Source organism: Papio anubis, chromosome 8 (genome assembly GCF_008728515.1).
Source record: "Papio anubis isolate 15944 chromosome 8, Panubis1.0, whole genome shotgun sequence".
NCBI lineage: Eukaryota > Metazoa > Chordata > Mammalia > Primates > Cercopithecidae > Papio > Papio anubis.
The window spans coordinates 128,717,121-128,743,745 of NC_044983.1; the positions used below are offsets into that span (position 1 = coordinate 128,717,121).

Consider the following 26,625-nt stretch of genomic DNA (forward strand, 5'->3'; position numbering starts at 1 on the left):
TATGGAAGCAAGGGCGAAAAGGGCATTTGACATGGGGGCCATGAGCCAAAGAATGTGGGCAGCCTCTAGAAGCTGGAAAAGGCAGAAAATAGATTCTCCCCTGGAGCCATCAAAAGGAATGCAAACTTGCTGACATCTGGATTTTAGACTTCAGACCTGAAGAATTATTATTGAACAAATTTGTGTTACTTGAAGCCACCAAATTTGCAGTAATTGTTACAACAGCAAGAGGAATCTAATGTAGGCCTTGGTGAGACATTGGCACTGAAGTCCTGGAGCTCCGGATTCCAGCCTTTTCCTGAGCCTGCCAGTTCGGCCTTCTCTTTGATTCTGCGATATTCCTGACGTTGCACTTTGCCCATGCTCCACTGAAGAGCTGCTCTACTGTGCTTGGCCCAGCTGAGCATGTTCTCCACCCTGTGTGGTTCTGTTTGCCCCACCTGGCTGCTCCTTTGGTTGTTTATTTCACATTTAGGTTGGCAGTTCTGACTCATAATAGGTGATAGAGCATGTGTTGGTGATGTTTGTTTGGACTTGTTGCAAACACTGAAAGGAAGAATATTATGCTGGATGTAACAAATGCAAGTTTTTGGGTTTCTTAAGCTGCCTTTAAGAAAATTTTAGAGAAAATACAGGAGAAAGATGAGCAGAGTCTGGAATCTTCCTGAGAGGGTTGGCCACAGTTGTATTCATCATGGTAGCTCATAGATCATAGAGGTCGCCCCATTTTTGACTTCAGGGTTTGAAGAGAGCAGAACGTGTGTGACACAGAGAGCTCATGCAAAGGCAGCTCCTGTTAGCTTTGATTTTGTTACTGCTTTCATTTCTGTGAAAGCATTCCTAGTGCTAATGGTCTGAGACTTCAGTTATTTGTTTAACTTAGATATCTCTGGAAATCATATTTTCCTGTGTTCCCCTATCACCATCTTCATTTTGTTGTTGTTGTTGTTGAGACAGTCTTGCTCTGTCACTCAGGATGGAGTGCAGTAGTGTGATTACACCTCATTAGAGCCTCCATCTCCTAGTCTCAAGTGATCCTCCCACCTCAGCCTCCTGAGTAGCTAGGACTACAGGCATGTGCCACCATCCATGGCTAATTTTATTATTTTTTTATTTTTTGTAGAGATGGGGTCTACCTATGTTGCCTAGGCTGGTATCAAACTCCTGGGCTCAAGCAGTCCTCCCACTTCAGCCTCCCAAATTGCCAGGAATACAAGCATGAGCCACCACGCCCAACCACTATCTTTGTGTTTTCCCTGTACCCTTCTCCATTGGCCTCCAGGCTCTTCTTCTCCTCTGGAACAGGAGTGATCTAAGAAACTAGGCCGCTGAACATTAACTCTGCCCTGCTTTACATTCATGAAAGCTTTCTATTGATCTCAGGCTAAAGGTTCAGCCTTTAAGCATGGCTGACCAGGTCTTTCCAGTTCCGTCCCTTCCCTTTCCCACAATGGGCCCCTGACACCTCCTCTTATTCCAGCCACATGAGATGTCTCTAGCTCCCGATCCACTTTGGATTTCCTGTCCTCCAACCCTTTCCTCTGCCCACCATGCCAAGCCCATGAAAATGATAGAGAGCAATGGTTACATGGGCAAGCATTAGTGGTCATAATCCCTGTTCTTCCATCTCCTAGCAGTGTTGTCTTGGACACAGGACTTAACCTCACAGGGCCTTTGTTTTATCATTGCTCTGATGAGGAAAATAATATAACTCCTTCTGAAGGGTAGGGGTAAGTTTTAACGAATTTTTATAGGTAGGGCTTAGAACAGTGCGTGGTATGTATTATACGATATTCCAGTTGCTATCTCATTTCTTTAGCTAAGAAAATATTTTCTGGTATTTCAAGACTCTGTTCAAATGATAATTCTTCCATGGAAACTTCTTTGAATTCTGCTATTTCACCCTCCCCTTCTGCCAGTGTTTGCTTCATATATTTTGGATCGCTCAAGTTTGGTACACAAATATTTATACTTGTTATATCTTACTGCTGAATTGACCCCATTATCACTATATAATATCCTTCTTTTTTCTCTTGTGACAGCATTTAATGTCTGTTTTGTCTGATTTTAGTAAACCACCCCTACTCTCTTTGGGTTACAATTTGCATAAAATATATTTCTCTATTCTTTTACTTTCAGCCTATGTGTGTCCTTAAGATCTTAAGTGAGTCTCTTATAGGCAGCATATTATTAGATCCTATTCTAAAAATATCTGTTTGGCGCATCTATGTCTTTTGATTAGGGAGTGTAATCCGTGTGGAACCTTCTTTAACCATTCCTTTCACTGTGAGGGTTCTTGGTGCCCTCAGAGCCTGAACATCTCCCAGCATGGCACTTGAGCTACTAGACTGTTGTATTTGTTTATTCTCAATATTTCATTTAAGTCTGTGGCTCTTTGAGAATAAGAATTTTGCCATTTCTCCAGCCTCTTAGTATAGTGCCTGGCATTTAGCAGCCACTCCATACATTTTATTAAATGAACACTATAGATGAGAATAACAGTAGCTAATATTTATTGAACACTTGGGCTAGGTGCAGTGTGAAGCTCTTTACTTGCATTATTTCTTTCAATTCTTACCACAAACTTATGAAATAGGGACTATGATTATCTCTATTTTACACATAAGGAAACTCAAGTTCAAAGGAGTAAAGAGAATTTTGAAATTTACCCAAATGGAAAATAGCAGACCAGGATTCAAGTCCAGGTCAGCCAATTCCAAGCCTGAGTTTTTACCCACCTCACCACTGCATCAGTTAGCATTAGGGATTGCAGGATATAACAGAAAACCCCAAGTTAGTTTCCTAGACAGGAGGAAAGTTATTTCTCTCTTATGCAAATGAAGCCCAAAGGAATGCAGCCCAGGCTGGCCTGGCCACACAACAGTTTCACTAGGAGACTAAGTTTCTGTTTTCTGTGTGCCTCCCTCAGTATACAGCTTCTGTCTTTAAGGTGTCGTGGCCCAAGATGGCTTATATAACTCCAGCCAAACATATATTAGGCACTGTTCTAAGCCCTACTGATAACATCCACATTCCACATCAATGGCAGGGTGGGGCAGGTCAGAAGGGGCACTCTTTCCCTTCAAGTTAACTTGCTGGAAATTTTATGAACATTTTTTATTGCTGTATAAGAAATTACCAAAACTTAACAACTTAAAACAACATGCCTGTATTGCATCAGTTTCTGTGAGTTAGGAGTCTAGGCATGGCCTAACTGGGCTCTCTACTTCAGGTTCTCATGAAACTGCAATCCAGGTGACCTTGGCTGTGTTCTCATCAGAGGCTCAACTGGGGAAGTGCCTACCATAATAATACACTAGTAAGAAATCTACTTCTTTAAAACAGCAGTGATGGAAGCTTTTGCCTATCATAGCAAGTTTACATTTATGTATGCCTGCTGCATTAGCACATCTCAACACACTTATTCTGTCTTTGGCATCCTTAATTTTTGTAGAGGCTGTCTCATCAGTTATAGTCAATATTTTTTTGGGCAATAACACCAAAATCAGGATGTTTCTTCAGTATATTCTTCTTCATAGACTTGTTCTGGCATCAAGTTTTTATTGGGAATGGCCTTGGCAAACTCATCAATTAATTTCTCTGTTGCTTCATCATCAGCAGATGCTTTATGGTTACAAATCATTAAAAATTTAATGTCATGTCTTTTCTCCAAATTCTACAACCATCTTGTTGAATTTTCACAGTTTCCTTCAATTTGCAGTTCACTGGGATTGATGTTTGCTTGTTTCATGATCACCATACTATTAAGTGGCATGTGTTCACTGCAATGCTCACAGATTCATTTTTTTCAAAACACAACTGAGACCTTCATTTTTAGCTTGATGCTGAAAATTTAGTGTTTTTCTATTATTTTAATGTGTGTTCATCACTTTCAGCATAGAACTTTAATAACTTATCATTCTGTTTCTGCAGGTTCTATATGGTAGACATTACAACACCACAGTCTTCTATAAGATATTTCACACTTACAGCATTGTCTGGTTTCTCCAACAGCTTTGACTTTCTGTGCTATAAGCATAAATGCTCTTTTTCTTATCATTCTTATCCATGGGGGTATCTGGAGGCCTTGTTGACATTTTCATCAATGTCTTTACACCACAGGGCAGAGAATAAGCAAACAAACCATGAGTAATGCATGACGGTCTTGGCCCCACGTGGAGCATCATGGAGAATCTGCCGCTGGTGCCTCCAGCCTGCACATGTGTCAGGTAATTATCCTTTGTGTGCTTGCCTACATGAGAAAATCTGGGCATGCTCGGAAAAGATACATCATGGCTAAACAGGGCTGGGAGGATTTTATTTCCTTTGGGGACACTGACGAAATTGTGTGTTGTGTGCCTGAGTTTTGACTGTGACCCATCATATGAGGTAAGGTGTAGCGTTTTTCATTTGTGGCATCATATCGACACTCAAAATGTTTTGGATTTTGGAGCATTTCCAATTTTGGATTTTCAGGTTAGGGATGTTCAATCTGTATAACAGCAACAACAAGGATGCATTAGGTTTAAAAAAATAGGACAGAGAACTGTATGTACAAAATGACCTCAATCGTGTAAAACATATGTGCAATAAAAATAATATGAAAGATAAATTACAAAAATAATTACAATGTGTATATTCGGCTGATGAGATTCCAGGCGCATTTACTTCCTTCTTTGCATATTTTAATGTTTCCTATATTTTACATAATTGGCAAGGATCACTTCTAGTGTCATAAAAATGGGGGAGAAAGACAGACATCCACTTGCACTGACAGGCAACTGCACGAGTGGCACATAGTTGCAGCAGCGGCTGGCTTCAGGGCTCTCTCTGTCAAGCTGAAAATGAGTATTCCTCCCAGAAAACCATCAACTAGCAAGGGGGGAGGGTCTCTGAGCCCATTAGGCTAGAGTTACTCTTTCCATTGCACCCAAAATGATCAGAAGTGGAAGAGTTGTTTTGAGGCTGGGGCAGGATGATACACAATCCATCAGGGCCTACATGGTGCTCACCCATAGGCAACAACAACCTAGGAAAAGATCTCTGCATCCTGCCTGCAGCTGATGCTGTCAATGTCCTGTCCAGATGCCCTCAGCAGCCTGTTGCTTCCTTTCCAAAGCACCTGCATGTGTGTCTGAGCAGAAACTTGCTCAGCTTGTGCAGAGACCAGACCAGAGGAGCCCTGGAGTCCAGGAGCAGCCCGCAGACAATGACATATAGGAGTTGGTGGATACAGGTCCAGCTCCTTCACCCACCAGTGCTGAGTCAAGCTCTCTGCTGTCTCCCAGAGACACCCAATATGACTGAGCCATGGGGCTCACAGTAGTAATCTGCTCATTGGTGCATTCTGCATCGGCGTTCTCTTCCCTGCCTCACTTTCTTGCTCCTGGTGCTTCCTGAGATCGTTTCCTAAGTAAACTATGTCCACATATCCCCGTGTTAGAGTCTGATTCTTGGGTAGCTCAACCTAAGACTTGACACCTCTCACTGGCTCTGCTGCAGCCTTGTGAACATTCTTAGCTCCTCATATCTCTTACCCCAGGGACACAGGAAAGGCAACTGTCAGCACAGGACATAGAGGTGGAGAGAACACCGGAAATAGGCTAATGATGAACACTGAGTTCATTCAAATGTTGAAACAGTTCAAAACAAATGTGAGACTCATGGCTTGGAAACAGACTGCAAGTAATTTAAAAAATCACTAATAAAAAGTGCAGTAACTATGTGATGGAAACAGAGGAATGTTAGAAATATACGTAGGGGCATAGGCTTTTAAAGAATAGATGGATGGAGAGTCAGATGGATAGATGGCAAATTAAAGAATGAATGTGTAGATAGTTGAATGCATGAGTGAATGGATGGAAGGCAGTCAATGAGCTAGCCTCTTGTGCAGTGTCACCCTTTACAACTCAGGGTCCATTCTATCATTGCCAACTGGAAATCTCACAGTGTCACACCATGCTCTCAACTTTCCATCTTCTCTCCATCACCTAGTAGATAAAGTCCAAGCTCTTTCCTGTGCCATATGATGTGCTCTATGACCTCATTTCCTCCTTCTCTAAGTTCTTTTCTCAGAGCAACTCCTGCCCCTGACTCAGCATCGTATATGACAGTATCTACATGCTCTAAGCTACATTCCCTCACATGGCATTTAACAGGCGTCTTCCAATTTTTATGCTTCTGCTTTCTCCACTTGGAACTTACTTCTCTCCCAGGTCTCTTTCTCTCATCCTTTTGTTCCTTGTTTCTTTATATAGAATTACATCTTTGCCCCTCCAATTCCTTAGCTTGCCTATTTGTTTACCTGTTTGTCATTGGTGCTAGCCTGTGAATTCCTTCAGAAAACAGGCTTAGATCTTATTCCACTCAGAGGAAGACACTGCACCTGGCAAAATGTAGGCACTCAACATATATGTGTTAAAACGTAATAGTATGACAAAGTAGAGTAATGGCCCCTAAAGATGTTCATGACCTGATCCCCAGAACCTGTGAATATGTTACTTTACATGAAAAAGGGACTTTGCAGGTGTTATTAGGTTAAGGAATTCGGGTTTTGTTGTTTTTTTGTTTTGTTTTGTTTTGTTTTTTTCTATGAGATAGAGTCTCGCTCTGTCGCCCAGGTTGGATGCAGTGGTGTGATCTTGGCTCACTGCAAGCTCTGCCTCCCAGGTTCGTGCCATTTTCCTGCCTCAGCCTCCCAAGTAGCTGGGACTATAGGCACCTGCCACCACATCCTGCTAATTTTTTGTAGTTTTTAGTAGAGATAGGGTTTCACCGTGTTAGCCAGGATGGTCTCAATCTCCTGACCTCATGATCCGCCCATCTCAGTCTCCCAAAGTGCTGGGATTACAGGCCTGAGCCACCATGCCAGGCAAGGTTAAGGATTTTAAGACAGGGAGATTGACCTGAATTATCCCGGTAGGACCAAGGTAATCACAAGGGTTCTAAAGTGTTAGAAGAAGGAGGCAGAAGAGCCAGTAAAGAAGATGTGAGGATGGAAGCAGATGTCAGAAAGATGTGATTGCTGACTTTGAGGATGGAGGAAGGGCCACCAGCCAAGGAGTGTAGGCAGCTTCTAGAAACTGGAAAGGAATCAAAATTTCCCCAAGGCCTCCAGAAGGAGTGTAGCCCTGCTGACACCTTGATGTTTGCCCATGGAGTTCCATTGAGCATGCCTGACCTCTAGGACTGTAAGCTAATAAGTTCATGCTGTTTTAAGGCACTACATTTGTGGTTGTTGCAGCAGCAATTGGAAACCAACGCAAATGGTTACAGCTCACATATTTTTGGCGAGGGGTTGGTGACTGAAGCAGAGCTAAGATATTGTCTTTCTTTTTGCTTCAACAATTATATGTGCAGCTTTTACATAAGATATTAGAAAATTGGATCAATTTTCCTAAGGATTTTTAAAGAATTTTTCAAGGCATTCCATTTATTAGTTAATATTCCCTGTGCCATATGAGCCAATGTGATGTTGGATGTTTAAAATGACCAAAACTCAGTTGCTCAATCTTAGGCCATTTTGCCAACTGTACAGTTTTTATTATACCACATCCACAATTTCTGGCAGCTAAATGCTGCATGTGAGAAGATGTTCACTAAATCTTCTGGAACAGCTAACAGTGATTGAAGCCTTCCTACATGCCTCCTATGTGCTCCACACATTGCGTTCAGCTCCTAGAGGCTGAAGGAAGTGATGTCACTGTCACCTGGATAGTAAGTGGCAGGTGGTGACTGGAACACAGGCAGTTTGGCTCAAGAGCCCCAGCTCTTAGTCTTGTCTATGAATAAAAGAAAGCTAAAAACCTGCATCTCTGTGATCCAAAGACTCACCGGCTGGCTATTTTAGTATCAATTCTGAAGGAGAATCTAGAATGCTCCTAGGTCCTTCCTTAATCCAGGCCCCAGAAGCAAGAATCTCTTCCTTCTCTTCCACATTTTTTCATCTTCTCTTCTCCTTCCTTCCTCACGAGGAAGCCATCAGCACTAAGGAAAACAGGCTTCATGGGAGCCAAGTGAGCTGGGAGGCAGCTCCCTGAGCCAGCCAGACCACATGGCTGCCTCTTCTTCAAGGCTCCCCTTCTCCTGCCCCATCCAAGCCTCCCACGGAGGAAAGGAGGTGGTGGGGTGCCAAGTCAGCCTCAGGTTCTAGCCAGGTGGGCTGTGGCTTTTCCCAGAAACCTTTGTGCTGTGCCAGATTTTTCTGGAATCTGCCTGCCCACTCTGCCAGGTGAAGTTCCATGCTGCTGCAATGATCTGCCTCCCTGGAACAGGCAGCATGAAGCAGGGTGCTGAGCCCCAGCAGCTCGGGGCAGACTGTCCAGGCTCAGCGGCCAAGGCCCTCTCCAAAGTCAATGCTTGAGGTCTACATTCTTGGCTCCCACGGGCACAAAAGACAGCAAGAGAAAATGTGAATAGTTCATGAATAAATGGAAAAAGCATTTCCCCCACTAGCAGTCAAAGAGACACATTGCTTACCTAGCAAATTCCCAAAGTTAAAAAAAATGCTAATATTCTTCACTCTTGAAGTTCCCGGAACAAATTTCCTGTAATTCAACTTAGCCTTATATATTCCTTTATAAACTTCTTACCCTCTGAGCCCCTAATTCTACTTCTAGGGACTCATAATAAAAAGAAAAAAACCCAGACATCTGGACAATTATTAATGTTGAAAAATCATGATTGTTGTGTTATTTATAAGAATAGAAAATAAGCAACAACACAAATGTCAAACATCAGGGGTGAAATAAATACATGTTGGTAATTCTGTGTGATGCTATGTTAAAGAGACTGACTAGAAAATGAAAGTTTTATAATACGTTGTTAACATAATACATTTTTTCTGATAAAGGATTATGTGAAAATCAGAAGATTCAAATGTGTATATAATATGTGATTCAATAAGAATAGACACACGTTCACATACGTACATATACATGGGTGTACACACACATATTTTTTAAAGAATACATTAAATGTTAAGCATGGTTTTCCCTGTAACTGAGTTGTAATTTTTTTTTTTTTTTTTGAGACAGAGTCTCACTCTGTTGCCCAAGATGGAATGCAGTGATGTGATCTCAGCTCACTGCAAACTCTGCCTCCTGGGTTCAAGCAATTCTCTGCCTCAGCCTCCCGAGTAGCTGGGATTACAGGCGCCTGCCACCACGCCCAGCTAATTTTTGTATTTTTAGTAGAGATTTGGCCAGGCTGGTCTTGAACTCCTGACCTTGTGATCCACCCACCTTCACCTCCCACAGTGCTGGGATTACAGGAATGAGCCACCACGCCAAGCCTGGGTTGTAATTTTTAATTTTCTCCTTATAATTATCTATGTTTTCCAAAATAACATTACATTAAGTTTATGTTACATTTAAATCAGAATAAATATAGGTGTTCTTTGTTTTACCTGCATCTGAGCTATACTGTCTCACTCATTCATTACGTTGATCAAGTGCCTACTATGTGGTAAGCGCTCATAAAATTGGGAGTTACAGAGACAATTAAGGTCTGGTGTGAGTTCCTTCCAGGAGCTCTCAGATTTATGGAGGAGATGAAAGCTGTGGCTGGCCCAGTCACACAGAGCCCTTAGTGAATCAGCTTTTCAAGGAAAGGTCTTAGGATAAAAAACAGGTCTGTCTGTGGAGCTCTACCAACAGCTGCATCTTCAGCAATCAGCTCCCAGTGTGGCACTGACCTCACCTCAGCACAGGCTTCCAACATGCCTCCCTGGGAAGGACTCCAGGCCTCTCAGGTGGATGGTTATAGTTTTGAAAACAAAGCTGACCAACAATAGGCAAAAGCATTTTCTGGCTCCACTTTTCAGGAGCCTGGTCCCAATTCTGGAGATTCAGATCTGACTCCACAATGGACCCTCACAAACCCCTCCCTTACAATCCACCCCAGGTTGGTCTGGCATGGCCTCACAGGGCAGCCCCTAGTCTTCCAGGGCACCAGGCTCCTTCCTTCTTCCTTCCAGCCACGAAGACTGTGCTTTTCCAAAAGGTTGGGCCTCACACAGTTGAGAGCACAGTTTTGGAGCCAGAAACCTGAGTTTGAATTTCAGCTTCATCACTCACAAGTTACATGATTTAATAACTGTGCAGATTGCTAAGCTCCCTAAAGCTCAGTTTCCTAATTTGAAACAAGAAGGTAATGCAATGACTCTCAAAGCGCTGGATTGTGAGAGCATTCATCAGATGTGTATCACCAAGTTTTTTATGTGGGTGGGCCTGGTGCAGAGGGGAAGAGGCCATGCTGGGAAACCACACTCTGCAAAAGAAGAAAAAATCCCTGATTTGTAGCCGTTGCCAATTCTCATGCTGTAAATACTCCCACTCAGGCCAATTTCAAGCTACTGAAGTTTAACTGGTTGGCAAGAGTCCTGTGTATTTGACAATCAGCTTTTGGGATCTCTATAAACATCAGCATACCATTTGACCCAAAAAGACAAGCTTGGTCCTGGTCTTCACGGAGTTCATGATTCAATAGCAGGAAACCAGTTTGTGCCATTTGTGTAATTACTTAATATATACTTGTCTTACCTCTAGCCTAGAAGCTCTGTGATAGCAGGGACAATTTATTTTTTTAAAACACATATTCTTACTATGTTATCCTCAGCCCTAACAGATTGTATGTAACTTATAATATGTGTTGAATAAATGAATGCCTTTAGTAACAAACATAATGATCAGGAGTTGAGTTAAGAGCTGAGATGAAGAGCCGTACGGTTTGGCTGTGTCCCCACCCAAATCTCATCTTGAACCGTAGCTCCCATAATCCTACATATCAAGGGAGGGACCTGGTGGGAGGTAACTGAATCATGGGGGCAGGTTGTTCCCATGCTGTTCTTGTAATAGTGAATATGTCTCAGGAGATCTTACGGTTTTATAAAGGGAAGTTCCAGCTGGGTGCAGTGGGTCATACCTGTAATCCCAGCATTTTGGGAGGCTGAGGCAGGTGGATCGCTTGAGGTCAGGAGTTTGAGACCATCCTGGCCAATATGACGAAACATGGTCTCTACTAAAAATACAAAAATTAGCCAGGCATGGTGGTGCATGCTTATACTCCCAGCTACTTGGGAGGCTGAGGTGGGAGAATAACGAACCTGGGAGGCAGATGTTGCAGTGAGCCTAGATCATGCCACTGCACTCCAGCCAGGGCAACAGAGTGAGACCCTGTCTGAATAAATAAATAAGTGAATAAATAGCAGTTCCCCTGCACATGCCGTCTTGCCTGCTGCCATGTAAGACATGCCTTTGCTCCTCCTTTGCCTTCTGCCATGAATGTGAGTCCTCCCCAGCCATGTGGAACTGTGAGTCCATTAAACCTCTTTTTCTTTGTAAAGTCCCCAGTCTCAGATATGTCCTTATAGCAGTATGAAAATGAACTAATACAAAAAGTAATAGGAATAACTATTTGAAATAGTTGGCCTCTTTAAGGAAGAGATATTTAAGGATTAAGTGACACCATATATTTAAAGGATATAGCACAACGTCCACTATATGGAAAGTGCTTAAGAACTCAATACATGGTACTTAACATTTCCCTTGCTTTGTTCTTTGGACCAAATCTTACTACTATCTCAGCTCAAATGATTTGTCACTTTCTGGCACAGTACCCTCCTACTTCATATCCTCACAATCACCCCCTGTGGACACCCCCACAGTGGTTCTGCCATAGCTTCCTGGAGGTGTCGATGTCTTTTCCTGCCCTTGGCCTTGGTGGTTAAGTCAAGGTTTCTTCACATTCCCACATATGGGCTCTGGAATAATTCTGGCTGCCAGTGCCCAGCATGGACTATGGGGCCTTCTCTCCATCAGGGGTGTTTGGGGAGCCTGAAGACACTGGAGGGAAGACTGTTAGGTTAAAACTGGCATGGTTGAGGTTGCAGGTTGGCTCTGGTTATGAAGAACTGCTCAGATTCCTGGTTAATACCTTGGGCAAGTCCTCATCCCCTGAGGGCTCAGTTTCCTAGTCTGTAGGATGAGGGTTTAGACCCATTCCTGTCTGAGCCTTCTTCCAAGCTTTAACATGTTCCAATTATATGAGTGGATACTCTATGAAGTATCCTTGATGTTTTCAAACTCTCTGGACTTGAAGAATAAGCTGTGAGTCCTCATGACCCATCAGCTCCACTGCTCTCTTGCCCTCATGGCTCCTGGCTCCCCAGTGGTCAGCTGCCCTGGAGTATTCTGGTAGCTCCCTGTGGCTCAGTTGGACCTCGGGCCACTGAGGGTGGCCATCTTTGTCAATTTTTCTTAACATCAGAGGCATTTGAACAGAGTGACTCCATCTTGAATAGGGGCTGGGTAAAATAAGGCTGAGACCTACTGGGCTGCATTCCCAGTAAGTTAGGTATTCTAAGTCACAGGATGAGATTGGAGGTTAGCACAAGAAACAGGTCATAATGACCTTGCTAATAAAACAACTTGCAGTAAAGGAGCTGGCCAAAACCTGCCAAAACCAAGATGGCAAAAAGAGTGACCTCTGGTCATCCTCAGTGCTCACTATACACTAATTATAATGCATTAGCATGCTAAAAGACAATCCCACCAGCGCCATGACAGTTTACAAATGCCATGCAACATCAGGAAATTACCATATGTGGTCTAAAAACGGGGAGGAGCCCTCAATTCCAGGAGTTTCCCACCCCTTTCCCAGAAAACTCATGAATAACCCACCCCTTGTTTAGCATATAATCAAGAAGTAACAATAAGTATCCTTAGGCCAGCAGCTCAAGCTGCTGCTCTGCCTATAGAGTAGCCATTCTTTATTCCTTACTTTCTTAATAAACTTGCTTTCACTTTACTCCATGGACTTGCCCTGAATTCTTCCTTGCACAAGATCCAAAAACCCTCTCTTAGTGTCCAGATTGGGACCCCTTTTCTGGTACCATTAATGCTCCACATGCAGAAGTCCAATTTCTGCTGAGATGCTTCTGCTTATGGGGAGCTCCCTGCCATACAAAATAAAGCTTTCCTTTGTTGGGGGGTGCTCTGAGAGCATGGGCAAAGGCAATGAAGCTGGAGAGAAGAAAAGCGGGCTAACTTCTCACTAAACCCTTAGGAGGTGCCAGTCACCCTGGACACAGCTCTCTGCAAGTCATCTCACCAAATCTTCCTAACAATCTTGGTGTCAGAGGCATTTGAAACAGAGCAACTCCATCTTGAATAGGGGCTGGGTAAAATGAGGCTGAGACCTCCTTGGCTACATTCCCAGACAGTTAAGGCATTCTAAATCACAGGATGAGTGAGATAGGAGGTAGGCACGAGATACAGGTCTTAAAGACCTTGCTGATAAAACAGACTACAGCAAAGTAACCAGCTAAATCCCATCAAAACCAAGAAGGCAATGAGAATGACCTCTGCTTATCCTCACTGCTACATTCCCACCAGTTCCATGACAGTTTACAAATGCCATGGCAACATCAAGAAGTTACCCTATATATATAATAAAAAAAACCCCATAAATATGGGCAACAGCAGCCCTCAGGGCTGCTCTGACTATGGAGCAATGCTTCCTTATTCCTTTTTCTTTTTTCTGAGGTGCAGTTTCACTCTGTTCCCCAAGCTAAAGTGCAGTGGTGCCATCTCCACTCACTGCAACATCTGCCTCCCAGGTTCAAGCGATTCTCCTGCCTCAGCCTCTGGAGTAGCTGGGACTACAGGCTCACACCACCAACTTTTGTATTTTTAGTAGAGATGGGGTCTCACTGTGTTGGCCAGGCTGGCCTCAAACTCCTGACCTCAGGTGATCCGCCCACCTTGGCCTCGCAAAGTGCTGGGATTACAGATGTGAACCACCGCTTTCACTTTCCTCATCAGACTTGCCCTGAATTCTGTCTTGAGTGAGATCCAAGAACCTTCTCTTGGGGTCTGGATCTGGACCCCTTTCTGGTAACACTGGGAGGCATAACTAATCATCCTCCTTTTAGAGATGAGAACATTGAGGCTCGGAGACACTGGGTCACTTGCTGGAGGATGTACATCAGGGATGCCTGAGCCTGAGCACCTTGCCTCGTGCCACATGCTGATCAGGACGCAAAGCCCAACCTGATCTCACTGGGAATGCACTACTACTCTCACCTTCAGCATGCCCCCAGCCACTCTACACTTCTCTGTTAGAGGCCCTGTGTCTCTGGGAGCCCTTGGGAGAAAACTCTCACCACCTTCATCTACACCCACAGACTCAGAGGAAGATTTTCAATTATTGAATACTTAACTAGTGCTTAAAAAAAAAGAGAAAATCTCTCATGTACTTTGCTCCATTATATCATATATCCCATAACACTTATTTATGGTTAATAAGTGTTCACTGAGTGGACAAAGGCATGTCTCTTGCAGAGATGGAAGTGGAGGCGCTAAGAGGCTGGTTGACATTTCCACCCCACAGCAGATAAGGAAAGCTGGGACTTGAATCCAAGGCTAGCTGGCTCAGGGCTCAGGACCCTGTCCCCAGAGGAAACGACAAGTCCTCAATCGTGTCGAATTTACCCCTGCACCCCCATCCCCAACCCTGAGCTCAAAGTCCCCAGGGAGATTAAGGCTAATCAGCTGTGTTTATAAAAGGCAGGTATAGAAGCCTCCAGACCCTGGTTACTCATTACATTGTACTAAATGCTGATATCGCAAACTCTCATATATAGGCCAAAGGGTGGTAAGTCACCAAAAGGCCAAGCCAGACAAACAAGAGCCTTGCTGATTAACCAAGGCCCTGCCTTCCAGGCTTACCAGCTGCCCAGCAGCCATGGAGGGGCCAAAACAACCCCTCTGCCAAGGTGGCCAAGCATCAAAGGCTGGGCTTTTTTGCTAGGCCTCACTCATCAGGAATCTGAAAACCTGGCAGTGGAAAGGAGCCCTTGACTTTGGTGCCAACTCCCAGAGCCTCTTAAAGGCCCCATTGCTGGAGGATTTTAGGAAAGCTGTCCCTGAGTACTGCTTCCTCTGACCCCATGTGGCTTACTGAGGGGAAATGGGGAAATGCGCTTTCCTCCTGCCTTCCTCAGGGACATCTAGAGGGCTTGACTCTCTTCTCTCCCACTGGACTCAGGGTTTCAGCTACCACCACTGCTTTGGTCCTCAGGCTGGATCAAAGTCAGGGGCACTGGTGACATTCTTTGGTACCCCCAAGATAAGCCCACTAGTGTTCTTGGCTTCAAAATTTCCATGAATAATTTTTGTGGAGAAACAGAGAAGGGGAAGAAGAATGACTGCCAGAGGAAACAAACAGCAACTAAAAAAAGCTCTGGATTTTCCCCCAGTCACTGTCTTGGTTGGTGGGTGTGTGAGTTTGCTATGGGGATTGTTGCAAATAACCGCAAACTCGGTGGCTTAAAACAACAAGAATTTGTTATTGTAAAGTTCTGGAGGTCAGAAACCGAAAATGCATCTCCATGGGCTTAAATTGAGGCAGGACTGCATTTGTTCTGGAGGCGCCAGAGGGGAATCCATTTCCTTGCTCCTTCCAGCTTCTGGGGGCTGCCATCATTCTTTGACTCGGGCCCCACATCACTCCATCATTACATCTCCTTATCTGCCTCCCTCTGATAAGGACCCTTGTGATGACATTGGGCCCACTCAGGTAATCGAGGGTAGCATCTCCACCTTGAGATCCTTAATTTAATCACATCTGCAAAACCCCTTTTGCTATGTAGGGTAACCTATTCCCAGGTTCTGGAGATTAGGACATGGGGGCCATTATTTAGCAAATCACAGTGGCTGGAGCTCTCTCTGCAGTGATCATGGACAGACCCTTTGTCCCAAAGGTCACCCAGCTTCCCAATGACCTAAAAGCACAGGCATCCCAGACTTCTTGCTTGGGGCTCTCTCCCCATGGCTCAGGGAGTACGCACTGGAGACCCCTCCTTCAGGAAGGCAGGGTGCACCTTTGGGCCTCCAGGTGGGGAGGTTCTCATGCTGCCAGCCTTTGGGTCTTCAGCAATACCCCATGGGCATTTCTCCACCCTTGGATCCTGATGGAGCTTTGGTTTCTGTTCTCAACCACATTTCCTCTCTTGGGCTTGGATCTGAAATCAGACTTGGCTGTGCCAAGGTCATGTGTGATTATAGTCTCCTTCTAACCCTCCATGTCTTCATAGTCATGAAAAAGCCCAGTATTATCTCTTTTTAAGCTGTTGTGAGGATGGATTGAAATGGTGGCCATATAACTCAGATACCTGTGAAGGTTTCCTTGGCCCTCGGAATCAGGATATTTGAAAAACACAGCTCAGATACTAGTACTCCCTTGCTTTAAATCCTGCAGTGGCTTCCCATAGCACTTAAAATTAAGACCTAAATGCCCCTCTTGGAGCCTGTGGGAACCTGCATGATCTGACCACTGCCTGCCTCTCTGATCTCACCCCAAATCATCCTCTCTTTGGCTTACCAGACACCAGTCACCCTGACCTATTTCTTGTTCCCTGAACACACCAAACTATGATTGTCTTACTCAAGTTTCTGTTGCTATAAAAGAATACCACGGACTGGATAATTTATAAGGAAAAGAGGTTTATTTCTTACAGTTCTGGAGGCTGGGAAGTCCAAGGGCATTGCGCTGGGATCTGGTGAGGGTTATTCCAAAGTAGAAGGCAGAAGGCAGAAGGCAGAAGGGAGATAGGAGGCAAGACAGAGAAAAACAGGGGCCAAACTTTTACACTTACTTCCATGATAGCAACATTAACCTATTCATGAGGGCTAACACTGTCACAGTGGCATCATGTTCCCAATGTAGGAGCTCCTGAGGGACACATTTAAACCATAGCAAAGTCCCACTGCTGAGGTTTGTCCTTGTTTTCCATTGATTCTAGAACACTCTTCCCCAGAAATTTGAATAGCTGTCTAATTCCTCTTCAGATCTCAGCCCAAATCCCACGTCCTCAAACAGTCTTGACCTGGCCACTCAATATGAATTAGTTATCCCAATATGAATTAGTACTCCCAGTCTTGATACCGCCTTTATTTCCTTGATAGCATTTGTCTCATTCCTCCTCCTCCTCCTCCTCCTGGGCACCCTACTGGACCACATTTCAAGACTTGTTTGCAGTGAGGTGTGGGTGCCTTTATGAAGATGCCCCAGTCAATGGTATGTGGGTGAGAGGAGTGTGGTCTGTTTTGAGTCCTGGTTTGAAAAAATCTTCCACATTGTCCTCTGTGCTCTCCCTACTCCTGTCTGTAAGGGGCAGGCACAGAGAATTCCGTGAGGACAAAATGTCCTTAGCCAATGGTGGAGTCATGAGATAGTGGAGCCCCACATCAAGCAAGACCTCCTAATAAACCCCCATATTGAGTTTCTGTCTGAGGAAAAAAATACATTTTCATTGTATTAAGCCACTGAGATGTTGCGGGTGTCAGCCAACCTGACATTTTCATTTGTATTATATTTTCTTACTTGTTTATTGCCTGTCTTTTCCTGCTAAAGCAGAACCTCCATGAAGCCAGTCCCTGGCTATTTTTGCCCCTATTGTTGCCTCAGCAACTAACACAGTCTCTGGTGCACAACCAAAGCTTCTTGAATGAATGAATAAACAAAACAGGCTTGACTTCTCTTTCTATATTCTATGGAGATCCAAAGCCCACCCCAAGTGTCTGCTCATTTCTAAGGACTTGGGTTCAAGGGCTCAGGGTTCTGGCACTTTGCTTTTCTTCTTGTCAAATTCATTAATTTTCAGTGTCATTATTCCATCTTTATTTACATTATGATAAGTCAGGCATGAGGCGCCATCCCTTTCTGTGACACACGCACACACGCACACACTGTCACAGCAGCCCAAGGCCTTTGTGTGTGTGCAGGATCCTTGGCTAAAGGTGGAAGGCAGAGGAGAGCCTTCACTCCATAGCTATGTCTACACCTGCAACAACCTATTTCTTGAAATTTGTTTATGTATTTATTTACTGAGACAGGGTCTCACTCTATTACCCAGGCTGGAGTGCAGTGATACCATCACCACTCACTGCGGCCTCAACCTCCTGGGCTCAAGCAATTCTCCCATTTCAGCCTCCTGAGTAGCTGGGACCTCAGGTGTGCACCACCACACCTGGCTAATTTTTTTTTTTCCTTTTGGAGATAGAGTCTCACCACGTTCCCCAGGCTGGTCTCAAACTCCTGGGCTTAAGCAATCCTCCTGTCTCAGCCTCCCAAAGTGTTGGGGTCCTAGGCATGAACAACGATGCTCAGCAATGACCCATTCTTAAATGTCTAGGGCCACCTCTTATCTCGCCCAGGCCGTTTTCACTGTCATTCCTTCCACATTTTGTTCTAATGGTATGCTAGTTTTTTGGTTCTCCTCTTCTTTTTCTGCCTCTCCTCTATCCCAGATTATGCTTTTTGACTCAGCAAAGGTTGCAACCATATATCCCATCTCACATGCTCTTCTACCATATAACCCTGCCCTGTTCCCAACCAGAGTGGCAGTTTCTGCCCCGTCCCTGGGCTATTCAGCCTGAGATGGCTCCACCCAAGCAGGGCATGGAGAGAGTAATTATGTTCCCTGCAAAGCAGCTTCTGCCTCCTCCACTGGACGCTGCTTTTGGAAACCTGAGTTGACAGGTGAGAGGTTCCACTCCCCTGAGCCACAGTCCTGTGAGGAAGTCCTGATCACATGGAGAGGTTGTGATAGATGCTCTAGTCACCAGCCCTGACTGAAGTCCCATCTGTAAAAACTGAAAGTGCCTTTTGATGGCCCGAGCTGCCTGTTGTTGAGTCACCCCAATCGGTTGAGTCTTCCCAGTTGAGGTCCCAGACATCCTGGAGCAGAGGTGAGCCACCTCTGCCATGCACTGTCCCGGTTCTTGACCCACAGAATTCGTGAGCACAATAAAATCGTTGTTTTATGTCACTAAGTTCTAGGGCCTTTGCTCTACAGCAATATAGCAACAGGAACATCTCTTCTCTGCTCTCTCAGAGGCAAAGAAGAAATTCCCTTTATTTTCCTCAGCAGAGCTGTGCAGTCGGTCCTTTCTTTGTCTCAGTCCCTGCCCTCAGGGTCTCACATTCTACCCCAAGTGACTTGTGAAGGTATTTTCTTAAACAAAGCTCAGAGGTGCTCTGATGCCAGCAATTAAGATAGCAAAGTGTTTTATCTCTGCCAAGTTTTTTAGTACTTGGCACATAAGATGCTTAATGAATGTTGGTTTTAAATTCCATATTCTTCTTTGAACTCATGGGGAGTGGGAAGGTGAGTAGAAGGCTGGAATAGGGAATAATGTCAGGATTCCAGAAATATGCATTGGCTCACATTGAACTCAACATCTGTACCAAGTGGGATCCAGCAATCAAAGAGCTTCTACTGAAAGTTTAATGGAGGAAATTTAATCCAGAGAATTAGGTTCAACGGTATTGGAAGAACTGAGAAGCCTTTTATGTAGGGTTGCCAGATAAAATACAGAATTGCCAGTTACATTTGCATTTCAGATAAACAATGATTTTTTTTTACATGAAATTGTATGTCCCATGTAATATTTGGAAATAGGTTTGTTGTTTATCTGAAATGCAAATTTAACTGGACTTCCCATGTTTTTATTTGCTAATTTTGGTAACCCTACTCACAAGGAGGACATTGAGACAACTGAGAGGTTAGAACAGCAGGAAGCTTCCTTTGCTGGGGCTGGAGGATGGGGTGTTAGCATCCCAGGGTTAGTGGAGCTAGAACCCTGCCAGGGGCTGCCTGGCAGAGGCTGGGACCAGGGAGGAGGTGCAGCCACTGCAGAGATGCTGCCTGAAGACCAGCAGGAGGGGAAAATGCCCAAACTCTTTCCTTCCTCCTGCCCTCACCACCCTGTCAGTGTCTCCTATTGGTTGAACCCAGCCACAAGCCATTGACAGGGAGCTTGGGAAATGTAGTTTGCAGAAGTCAGACCTCTGGGACCCAGGCAGAGCAGGACCAGGGCACAGTGTCCATCCTGTAAGTGTCACTATATTTACCAAAAATGTGATATCAGATTTCTATAGTTGTTTATTGAGCTCTCTCAATATTTGTGGCTCCATATTAAGCAAACTCTATTACTTCTCTCAAACCTTAACCAAATGAGGAAGGCACTATTTTTTTTTCCCCATATTTTACAGGTAAGGATGTTGAGTCTCAGATAAACTAAGAAATGTGCCCCAAGGCCGGAAGCAGTGGCTCATGCCTGTAATTCTAGCACTTTGGGAGGCCAGGTCAGGAGTTTGAGACCAACCTTGCCAACATGGTGAAACCCTGTCTCTACTAAAAATATAAAAATTAGCTGGGTGTGGTGGCAGGCCCCTGTAATCCCAGCTACTCGGGAAGCTGAAGCAGGAGAATCACTTGAATCCAGGAGGCAGGGGTTGCAGTGAGCCGAGATCACGCCATTGCACTCCAACCTGGGAGACAAGAGTGAAACTCCATCTCAAAAAATAAAAAATAAATAAAAAATAAAAGAAATTTGCCCCAAATCTCACACAAAATGTATATGGTGGGGTCAGGTCTTTGCTGCACCAGCAGGGGGTGCTTCAGCCTGGTGGGCAGGCCAGGGAAGGTCAGAAGTCAGAGAACCGTGGAAAGCATCCATTCATCATAGGCTGCTGGGTCTACAAATGACACTGCCCTGATCCACGGTGCCCATGTGCTTTGGCTGATGCTGTACCTGAAATGCCGTCTAACGCTATCCCTTGTTAAAGGTATTACATTCATTGGCTCTTTCTTTCCAACATTCAAATCATACACGTTGGCAGCCAAGCACGGTAGAAAATGGCAAACTATAGTAAAATAGTTAATAGTTTGAACTCTAAAGTCAGATGTCCAGGTCAAATCTGGATCTATCATTTACTACTACTACTACACTGTCATCACAGAGCAGGGCTCTGTGACACTGAGGGAGGTGGTGAGGACAGGAGGAAGGAAGGAGTTTGGGCATTTTTCCCTCTTGCTGGTTATTTACTAGCTCTGTGACTCTGGAAAAGATCCTAAAGCTTTCTGGGCCTCTTTTTTTTTTTTTTTTGAGATGGATTATCGCTTTGTCCCCCAGGCTAGAGTTCAGTGGCGCGATGTTGGTTCACTGTAACCTCTGCCTCCTGGGTTCACGCAATTCTCTTGTCTCAGCTTCCAGAGTAGCTGGGATTACAGGCGTATGCCAAAACATCTGGATAATTTTTGTATTTTTGGTAGAGACGGGGCTTCACCATGTTGGCCAGGCTGGCCTCGAATTCCTGACCTCAAGTAATCTGCCTGCCTAGGCCTTCCAAAGTGCTAGGATTACAGGCATGAGTCACCTCACCTGGCCCTTTCTGGGTGTCTTATTCCTCATTTTTTACAGTGCAACTGGTGATGCCAACTATAGTGTCAATGACAATAATGATGATTATGTCTATATGACAGGTAGGCCTGCCAAGGACAGTCACGTAGGTTGCTCACCATTCAAGGGTGCCTCTGAATGTCTGGGGCTAGCCACAGCCCTGTCTATAGATGTAAAGGTTCAATATATTCTTCCATATGAAGTCCTGGCCCAGTGCCTAGTCTGCACCCAACACATATTGGCTATTACGCATATTACAGAATAATCTAAGTGCAGGATAATGTGTTAAGCATGGGGACACAAAGCTAAAAGTCCTCGTGTGTTGTGTCATGGGGAGATAAGAGGTGGCAGGTACCACACTACTTTAGTGTCTTATACTGAGTTCTAACTTGGGCACTGTCATTAGTCTCAAGGTGGACAGAGGATAGAAGGAACCAGCTGTGACTGAGGGGCAAACTGGCATTTCTATTATATTTCAACAAGGAGGAGTTGATCTTGTAGAGAGTGTGGGGAAGGGCACTAGAGGCAGGGAATAGTCAGGACAAAGGCACGCGGCACGGCAGGGACACAAGTAGAGAGAATGGTGAGATGTGGGGCACAACAGGGGTGAGATGAGAAAAGCTGGCGATGTGAGCCACGGAGCTGGGAGAGGTTAGCAAGAGGCAAATATCATGGATCTCACTAGGCTTATCTGCAGTGGCAGGAAAGAATTCAAAGGTGAGAAGTTGCTTGTGCAGTGGTAGGAAGGGCAGGAGGGATGAGGCTGGAAGGAATGACTCTGATGATGCTTTTCTTTACCCCTAGGTACCAACCCTGTTTTCCTCCTACTGCCCCACGCCCTCGTCCACCCTCATCCTTCACTTTGCCACTCTTTGGACCCCTTGCCTTCAGATAGCACCCAAACTGGCAGATCACTGCATTCTGGAGCTTCCCAGCCCAGCCTGACCCCTTCAAAACGTATGTGAACTCTATTCTCAACCCTCCGTGCCCTGCTGGGGCTCAGGAGAGCATGCTAGGTAATTTAAACAAAGGGGTCCTGGGCATGCGGACTTACTGAGCTCCTTCTCCTACATCAGTTTTGCATTTCAACAGATACCTTCAAAGTCCAACGAAGGACAGCAGTGTTATTTTGTTGGGAGCCCTTGGGTAAGTAACTGCACATCCCTAAATGTGGAGCCGGTGGCCCCTGCTCCCTGGCTCTCTGCAAGAGTCAAAGAAAGCACATACGATGGTGGACACTAAAGTATAAGGGAAAGTCAGAATTCAAGTCTGAAGCAAAGAACCCCAGGGATCTAGGTTGATCCTCCTCCCTACCCCAGGTGGACCTGTCCATGGAAGGCAACTGTCCAAAATTCCCTGACAGGAGCCTTTGGCCTTGGTAGGGTCCCCTCCATCCCACAGAGGAACATGGGCTCCAAATCTTATAGAGGATCAGAACAGGAAAGGCTTTGGGGGACCATGCTGCCCAAATCCCGTATCTTATAAATGGGAGACTTGGGGTCTGAGGAGAAACAGGGTGGTCCTATGGCTTCCCAGTGAGTTGGGATCGATGTGGGAAGGGGTCTCTGAGCTTGACCCCTAGTCCCCTTTTGTTTGCACTCAGCTCCAATCCTTCCATTTATCCATCTACCTTTCCATCCAACTTTAAAAAAGCGATGCCCTTTTCAATTCAACCAACCCTTACTGAGCTCCTACCAGATGCCAGGCACTATGTCAGGCACTGAGAACACAAAGAAAACACACATCTCTAACTAAAAGCTCCCCATCACAGGAGGTAGACAGAAACAGAGAAACAGTTCTGATGAAATGAGAGCAATAGTTGTCCTGGCAGCTCTGGAAGCCTGATCAGGGATAGAAAGAGGTGACTGGTGCTCCAGCCAAGGCTGGAACAGGCAGGGGATGATTTTCCAATAGACCGGAAACCTGCTCCCATCCTGGACGAACTAGTCCAGCAGCAGAAATGGAGACAATTGCTGGCAGCAACTAGCTCAGCAGGGCTGGGGGACAGGGCCCTGGGGGAGAAGTTAGGGCCTTTTCACTACAGCTTGGACTTGATTTTGCAGGGAGTTGGGAACTCTGGGAAGAATTCAGCCAGAGGGATAACCTGATCAGCCCTGCTTTTTCCAACACTCCCACCCTCACTGTGTCTACGTGAGCCAGGGCAACGAGACTCCCACTATCCATGCAATCATGGCCCAGAGTGGCTGTGCACTCTGCATTTTCCACCTTACTTCGGAAAGTTCAGCGGGTAAAGGGAAGCCACATTTATGTAACAGGAAGCCTGATTTCCAGGACGTGCAATACAATCAAAGCTCTATTTGTGGAACAATTCTGTGGGCTCCGATTTCCTTAGAAACTCAAATGGAACCTCTGCCAATGGACAATGGAAGGGCTCAGCTTTTCTCCTTCACTGTTCCTCTTCTGACCCTTCCTCCTTATTTTCCTCTGATCCTTTCTATGCTAAAGGCCTGCTGCTGGGAATGTGTAACCTGTATCCCCTAGAAGAATTCCCACCCATCGAGCACAGGCCTGGACAGCTGCCCTGAAACTCAGCCTCCAACAGGCTCCTATCTCCCCAACCTCTGGCCCTGAGGCCCAGCAATGGAGATGCTTGGCCCCTGCATTCTCCCCAAAAGCAGTAAGGGGGCTAGATTTATGTAAGCTTTCTACTGTTACTAATGCCCTGTGAGATTCTGAGCACGTCTTTTAACCACCCTGGGCCAAGGTTTTGACATCCATGAAAAGGGATTATTAACACATCCTCTGCCTGTCTCATAGGGCTCATTGTCAAATCAGAAAATGTATAAAATTTTAATATAATATTCACATTAATATGAATATTATAATAATATAGATTCATATTTAATATAATACAAATATCTGTTTATTATTTTTAGTTGTTTTTTAAGTTGAGGTGAAATGTGTATAACATACCATTAGCCATTTGGAAGTGCAGTACTTAGTGGCATTTAGTACATTCACAATGTATAATCACCACTTCTATCTAGCTCCAAAATATCTTCATCCACCCCAAGTATAACCCTGTCCCCACTAAGCAGTCACTCCTCATTCTCCCCACACCCTTCACTCCCCCAACCCTGGCAATCACCGGTCTGCTTTTTGTTGATATAGATTTATGGATTTTTCATATAAACGGAATCATATGACATGTGACTTTTCCTACCCGGCTTCTTACACTCTGCATAATGTTCTTGAGGCTCCTCCACACTGCAGCGTGTACCAGTACTTCATTCCTGTTTACGGCTGAATAATATTCCGTCTTATGGTACAGTCAGTCCTAAGTATTTGTAGATCCTTCAACCACCGATTGAAAATATTTGAAAAATTTGCATCTGTGCTAAATATGTACAGACGTATTTTCTTGTCATTACGCCCTAAACAATATAGTATAGCAGCTATTTAAATAATATTTACATTGTATTAGGTATTATAAGTAACATAGAGATTGATTTAAAGTATACAAGAGGATGTGCCTAGGTTACAATATATGCAAATACTACAGCTGTTTACATCAGGGACTCGAGAATTTACTAATTTGAGTATCCATGGATTTTGTTTTTATGGATTTTGGTATCCTAGAAGCACTTCCTCACAGAAACTGGGTGATGACTGTATATGCCATAATTTGTTTGTCCATTCTTCTATTGGCCATTTTGATTGTTGCCACATTTTGGCTATTGTGAAAAGAGTACGTGTTTATTTAAGTACCTGTTTCCTATTATTTGGGGTATATGCCTAGGAGTAGAATTGCTGGGTCATATGGGTAACTCTCTGTTTAACGGCCAAACTGAAGCTGCATCATTTTAAATTACCACCAGCAATGCACCAAGACTCCAATTTCTCCACATCCTCACCAACATTTGTTAGTTTCCGTCTTTTTCACTATAGCTATTTTAGTGGGTGGGAAGCATTACCTCAGTGTAGTTTTGATTTGTATTTTCCTAATGATTAATAATGTTGGACCTCTTTTCAATTGCTTATCAGCCATTTATATATCTTTTTTGGTGAAATGTTTGTTCATACCTTTTGCCCATTTTGAATTTTCTTCTTGTTGTTGAGCTGCAAGAGTTCTTTATGTATTCAGGATATTGGGCCCTTATTAAGTATATGATCTGCAAATATTTTCTCCCATTCTGCAGGTTGACTTTTAAAAATTATTTGTAATAGTAGGTAGAAATAATTTTTTTTTTAAGTTGTGTAGTAGTAACTTTTGCATTGCCTCACTTGCTGTTTATTATTTATTTATTTAGGACACTAGCTATGTTCTAGCAACTGTGCTAAGAGCTTTACGTGCCCTTCCCTTCCCTCCCTCCCTCTCTCTCTCTCTCTCTTTCTTGTCTTTCTTTCTATTTCTTTTTCTTTTTTTTGAGACAGCGTCTCACTTTGTCACCCAGGCTGGAGCGCAGTGGCATGATCACGGCTCACTGCAGCCTCAGCCTCCCGGGATCAAGTGATCCTCCTGCTTCAGCCTCCCAAAACACTTACATGCATTTTATAATTTATTCTGGAGGTACAGTCATTTCTACTTTGAAGATGAGGAAATGAAGGAGCAGAAGGGCTTTGCATGTGTTTTTCTGCCTATCTGGACATCCTTCTCTGGCCTCTTCACTTGGCTAACTACTGCTGTCTTCCCATCTCGCCCAGCCCTTCTGTCTCCTTCCCTCAGCCCGGGCTTCCTCTAGCAGCGAGAGGTGCCTTCTGGATCCCTGAGGCATCCTGCCCCTTCCTATCAGGCTTGTTCATTTAATGATATTGTTCCCCCACTAAGCACCCACCAACCCCCCCGCTCCCTGACTGCCAGGACCAAGGGCCTCTCTCTGTGTTCCATAACACCACATTTAGTGCACAGTGGATGTTCAATAAGGTGTATCTCCTAGATAAAAGTGCTCACTGCTGTTGAAGTGGGGATTGGGAAATGTTTCAGTGGGGAGAGTAATGGTTATGAATAACAAGCCAATAAATAAAACCCAAAAAACTGATTACCCTCTATTATTGCAACTCTATTAAAATACACTTGCATATATAAGGAGGGGGGAGGAAGGAACCATCTACTGGTTCCTTCTTAACTCTTAACTCTCCCTCCCTCCAGCCTTTCCCTCCCTTCCCCTCCCATTCCCTCCTCTCCCCTCTCCTCCCCTCCTCTCCTTTTCTCTCCTCTTCTCTTCTCTCTTCTCTCTTTCCTTTCCTTCTTTCCTTTCCTTTCCTTTCCATTCCATTCCCTCCCCTCCCCTTCCCTTCCCTTTTCTCTCTCTCTCTCTCCTTCCTTCCTCTTTTCTTTCTTTCTTTCTCTTTCTTTCTTTCTTTCTTTCTTTCTTTCTTTCTTTCTTTCTTTCTTTCTTTCTTTCTTTCTTTTTTC

The 26,625-nt window shown here is 44.5% G+C and overlaps 2 long non-coding RNA genes across 3 annotated transcripts in view; both read left to right on the forward strand.

Annotated features, from left to right (window-relative positions):
- The first annotated feature begins 1,496 nt into the window (after positions 1 to 1,496).
- The window catches only part of LOC110744017, a 32,506-nt gene continuing 7,377 nt past the window's right edge, over positions 1,497 to 26,625 (forward strand). The window contains exons 1-2 of one of the 2 annotated variants that reach the window (XR_004185947.1): positions 1,497 to 1,776; positions 4,123 to 4,229. This is a non-coding gene — a long non-coding RNA (uncharacterized LOC110744017). The remainder of the gene's footprint in view (positions 1,777 to 4,122; positions 4,230 to 26,625) is intronic. The other variant, XR_004185948.1, reaches the window with a different exon arrangement.
- LOC116276417 lies at positions 22,120 to 23,666 on the forward strand. Its single transcript, XR_004185949.1, has 3 exons — positions 22,120 to 22,205; positions 22,325 to 22,394; positions 23,312 to 23,666. It is a non-coding gene; the product is annotated as an uncharacterized LOC116276417 (long non-coding RNA).